We start from the raw sequence: 5254 nt of genomic DNA on the forward strand, positions 1-5254 counted from the left end.
CTGCTCCACTACCTCCCAGTGATATCTGACTCCTTTCTGTAGAGTACCGCTAAGGCCTTCCAGTGACAGCCGTCTTATCCTGAGCTGAGCTTGTTGAAACAAAAAGGCATCAAACCAGTCGTATAACTTCTCTGAAAGCAAATAAAACTTTTTTTTTTTTTTTCCACAGCTCCCGGCCTGTGAGAACATACTTCGCTGCGTTTAAAACCCCTGAACAGTTTGGGAGTCTGCATCTAATCAGCCTGCAGCCCCATTATTGTGAGCCTCCCTCCGGCCTCCGCTCAGCCTGACCTTACAAGGAGAGGCAGAGGACTGATGTCATCCAGTGAAGAATGCTGCAGGAATCCAGAGAGCTGCTGTTTACTCAGTACCAGACCAGAGAGGACTTGTTTGGAGGGATGGTGTAATTCCTGCTCAGGGGGAGGGTCTAATTCCTGCACAGGAACACTGGAGTTGCCATTACAGTGAACCTCGGCTCAGAGCAAAGAGGAACAAAAGGCAGGAGATCCACGGACACGGTGAGTGTTTCAACCTGCGGGGGTCCCTCCAGCTGCTGGGTTAGTTAGTCTGGTTACTGGTTAGCCGCGGCCAGGTTAGCAGCCCGCGGTGTCACGGTGTGTCACATGGCTGCTTTGAATTAACAGACCCTGGCGGTGGGTGTAGCTCCTCCGGTCCGCGAGTGTTCTGCGAGCGGCTCCTCCAGCTGATGGACGCCGCCGATAAGGCTCTGCTATGCGGAAGCCCCGTCAGGAAGTCCCGGCTCCGGGTTGACCCAGCTCGGTGGCAGCTAGCGGCGCGGCTGTAGCTTCCCCGGAGCTGTACGGCCCGGTGACAGTTAACACAAACCGGCTGCTTTCTCCGTGTGAGGTCAGAGGCAAAGAAACGGGGCGGCGTTAGTCCGTTTAGCCGCCAGCTGGAGCGGAGGGGAGCGGAGGGCTGGGAGCTAGCTGGCCGAGCCGAGCGAAGGCTAGCCCGGGGAGGAGACCGCAGCTAGCGAGGGGGGCTCCGGGTCAGCGGTTCTCCGGTGTAGGAGAGGCTCCAGGTCAGCGGTTCTCCGGTGGGTTTTTGTTTGTTTTTTGTTTTTTAAATTGTTATTATTCTCTCCGAGTGTGGAGGAAGGGTTTAGGGGTGAAGCTGTTGAAGTTAATCGGGAAATAGTTTGTAAGCTAACCGCTGATGTTAAACTGGGCTGGTTAGCTTAGCTAGCATCGTTAGCCGCAAACCTCCATCAGTAGCTGCACTTTAATTGATTATGATGTAGGTTCAGTCTAATTAAAACGACTCCCACATTTTATATCTATATCAAACTCTTACAACCATTTCTGCTCAATCATCCCTTAGTGTAAAATATGAAGATTTTTTGGGCTTTAACTATATATACATAGATATAGATATAGATATATGCCATATTTAGTAAGAAAAAATGCAGGAGTTTCACTAGAATACTTGAATAGCTCTATTTGGAAATAATAAATTAAGCAAGGGAACTTTTAACATCAGTTCTGGTCCATTTTAATGCTCTGATTTCTTCCTTTACTGTTTGAAATGTTTTAGGATGGGTGCAGGGAAACACCAAATTCAATTTACAACAGCCTATAATGGCAGAATGACTCAGGCATTCTGTGCTGCTTTCAAATATTTATTCTCCTGTAGATCAGCTTTTCTCATTAAATACTGTCCCGCTGAGTCAACACACACACATACACGATGCAGGATTGAGTTTTCTCTGTACTTCAGAGCAGTAACCTCCTTAAACGTGCAGTTGGGACCTTCTCTCATCATTTTAATTTATTTTTAAACTCCAGGCTTTTCTGGGTCAGATGTGTTTCGGCATGATTTCTGCTCAGGTTGAAAACTTTTGCACATTCCAGGCATATCTGTGTTTCATATGGAGAAGAAAAATGATGTTGTGTCTAACCAAATGAAAGGCCTTCTTTCATCTTTTAACTGAGGAGGGTGCAGACATAATTTAGCCTCATAGATGACGTACGAGCAAAAAAATGTGCTGGAGTAATAAAAAAAGTTAAATATATTTGAATATACTTGTAATAATTAAGACCGAGCACTGGATTCTGCTCGTGAAAGTGCAAAAGCATCGTCCAGCGGTGGTGTATACTAGTAGGAATGTCAAATATTGGCAGTTGTTTGGGATATTCTAACAGCAGACAGATGTGCATGCAGATGTGCAGACAGACAGTCAGAGGCTGTGTCATGAATGACGATAGTTACGGGTTCAGACGGGTCAGAGGTCAGACGTCTGACCCCTAATAAACTCCTCAGCGAGTGCACGTGATGGTCAATTACTCATGATTATTTATTTTCCGGATGAATCGATCGGCTGTTTGATCTGTAAAGTCGTCAGTGTTTTTATCCGCAACCCAACGATGTTCAGTTTACAGAGCCAGAGGAGGAAAGAAACAAGAAAATATTCACATTTTAAAAAACTACAATCACCAAATTAACACTTCAGGCCTCAAACTGATTAATCCATTATGAAAACAGTTGACAGTTAATTGATTCATTGCTGCAGCTCTGGTGATGTCGGCAGATTACAGGGAATCCAGGCTTTCTTAGAAATGAGCTTCTTCAACTGTGAGAATGTGTAAATCCTGCGGTCGTCGGGGAGCTTTAACCCCGTAAACACCCAGTTAAATAAGCTGTGTTTAAGAATAACGTGTCTTGAGAAGCTTCTTGTCTGAGGCTGCTGCGGTTCTGGTGTTGGAAGACGGGTTTATTGACGCCTCCCATAGAGATCTGTGGATGAGGAGTGAATGTGTGACTGAGGAATCCTCTTTAATTGCAGCCTCCGTGAGTCAGGACACGGCAGTTATTTCAGAGCATCCCTCGGCCTCAGATCGCTGCTCCTCTTTGATTTTCTTCCCTCGCCTGTCTTGTGACTCCTCTCTGGTGTTAATCTGAGCATTGGGGGGTGGGGGGCAGCAGACGGGACCGTGGGGTGAGACAGAGTCCACTGGTTCGCGTTATTACCGGTTCAGAAACGGCTCACCCGTCGGTCCGAGAGGCGGCGCGGCGCTGGAGCTTCATACGTGACCGCTGACCTGTAAGATCGGCCTCAAAAGGCCTGTTTGTCGCCGCATTAGCGACCCCTGGCCCAGACACGCTTTCCCAGAAACCGGGTGTGCTATTAACATCAGAACAATGGAGAGTTTCATCAACAACCCACTGGTCACTGATACAACCACTGGGCAGACAGAAGGGCAGGAATTTACTGGATGTACACAGGTTTTCTTCAGGCTAACTGTCCCCCCGCTAATAAACGTGGAATGAGCGTTCTGTTGTCTGTTTTCACCATCGTTTGGACGGTTTTAATGTGGTGTTGGATCACGACAACATGAAGACCCACATTGTTGTTTTTGATGAGATTACAACAAAGAAGACTCCAGTTTAATGAGACTCCGCGTCGCACAGCTTCTACATGCGACCTTTTTAAAAAGCTGCAGCAGAATATGAACCACATTTAGTTCCTCTATAATCACAAAGCAGGGAACCAGCTGCCGAGTTCAAAGTTTCCCTTTTAAAAGTGGCGTGAAGTCTCTCTTAACGGTCGTAGATGTAGTGTGTAGAGTGAAGACACGGAGGAAGCAGAAGAGCAACGAACTGTTAAAACTTTAGTAATAGACGCAGCAATAACAGGGATGGGCTAAATCATGAGCCCACTGAACAGTTTGTGTAATTACATCCATTATATTTTAAATTATTTAGTTTGTATGAGGGTCATTTCATCTCAGATCATCAGCTCCTCCTCCATCTCTGATCTGCTTTCTTTAGATATTTAAAATTGTGTCTGTGAAATATTACATTAACATATCAAATACTTTCCAAGATGCAGTCGACCTACATTCAGCAGGTTTTTATATCGACCTGTGTTTTTGTTTTTGTGGTGCGACTTGTCGAACCTGCTCAGTCGGTTGTGAACGTTTACTAAAAATAACTTTCTTTTCATGTTTGTGACCAAGTATTTCAAATTAAAGGTGTTGTCTGTGTTTAGTTTTGTGATATCGTGACACGTGGTTCAGAAAATATCACTACAGCTGTGGTGTTACTTAACTTTAAAAAATCTAAAACTTCACAAATCTCTTCATAAATGTCCATATTTGATGCTATAAAATTTTCAGAGATGAAAGAGCAAAACTTGTTCAGAAAATGTGATGATTTGAGAAGGAATGACCCATAAATAAAAACATTTATGCAGAAAAATGCACAAATTGATGCATAAAAGTAGCGCGTTTGCTGCTTGAACTTTACCGGCAGAACACGTCCAGACCCTCCTGCTTCACGGTCAAACAGAACCCACTCAAAATCCCACGACTTGCTGCGTTCAGACGGCGTTCCTGTTCGATATCAACAGCAAGACTAAACATGAAGATAACAGAAACTCAACCCGAAACCTTGAAGAAGCTTCACGTCTTTCTAGTGGGTCCAACAACTTCTGGTTTTCTGCCCTTGAGGGAAGTGAAGACGACTACATCCCGTTTCTCCTCTAAATTAGCTCCTGATATGAAAGAACCAAAACCAACTGTGGCTGCTCACAGACCTAGAAAACAGGTTTTCTGGTCTGTAAAAGCCTGTCCAGCTGTGCGGAGTGTAAAAGTTCAAAAGCTCCAGAGAGCAGTTTGTGATTTACGCCGAGGCCCTGAACAGGCCTCACGATGTCGCCTGACATCACAGCCGCGAAGCAGAAATGATGAAACGCAGCCTCAAGTGATGTCATCCAGTTCAAGTGGAGGGTCAGCAATAAAAACATGTAGTTTATCTGACTTCTCATTAACCCTCTGAACTCCAGGCTGTTTATTTGTCACTCCCGTCTCGTTTTTTTTCCTTAGAAATGTCTTCTGTGCAGCATGACGCGGTTAGAGAAACACAAATCATAAGAAAAGAAGAAAAAATCATTGTTTGTTTTACAAAAATGTAAAATCCACAGATGTTGCCAACACTGTAAACACGGAGGCTCCACATACTGTAGATGTTTAACTGCTTGTATTTTTATTTTCCTGTATCGTCTGCAGAAAACTCTGCATCACAAACTGCTTCACATTTATGGAGCTCAGAACTTTTTTTACACAGTCTGGTGAGAGCTAAACTATTTTTGGAATTTTTTACATGACACACGTAGAATAAAGTCAATTTAATATAACGTCACACTTTCAAGCACAAGTTTGGTTAATTTTTCAGATGTAAGTATATGTCACGTGTGATTAGTTCAAGGAACGTTGGAAAGCTGAAAATCTGACCA

General features: G+C 44.3%; 1 protein-coding gene across 2 annotated transcripts in view; it reads left to right on the forward strand.

The window, feature by feature from the left end:
• Positions 1-369: 369 nt before the first annotated feature.
• Positions 370-5254, forward strand: part of zyx (zyxin) — a 28713-nt gene continuing 23828 nt past the window's right edge. The window contains exon 1 of one of the 2 annotated variants that reach the window (XM_008298179.1): positions 370-518. The gene's annotated coding sequence lies outside the window, so the exon portion shown is untranslated. Of the gene's footprint in view, positions 519-773; positions 1058-5254 lie in introns of those variants that run through there. The other variant, XM_008298180.1, reaches the window with a different exon arrangement.

The sequence above is a fragment of the Stegastes partitus genome, unplaced genomic scaffold (genome assembly GCF_000690725.1).
Source record: "Stegastes partitus isolate 25-593 unplaced genomic scaffold, Stegastes_partitus-1.0.2 Scaffold1292, whole genome shotgun sequence".
In the NCBI taxonomy this organism is placed as follows: domain Eukaryota; kingdom Metazoa; phylum Chordata; class Actinopteri; family Pomacentridae; genus Stegastes; species Stegastes partitus.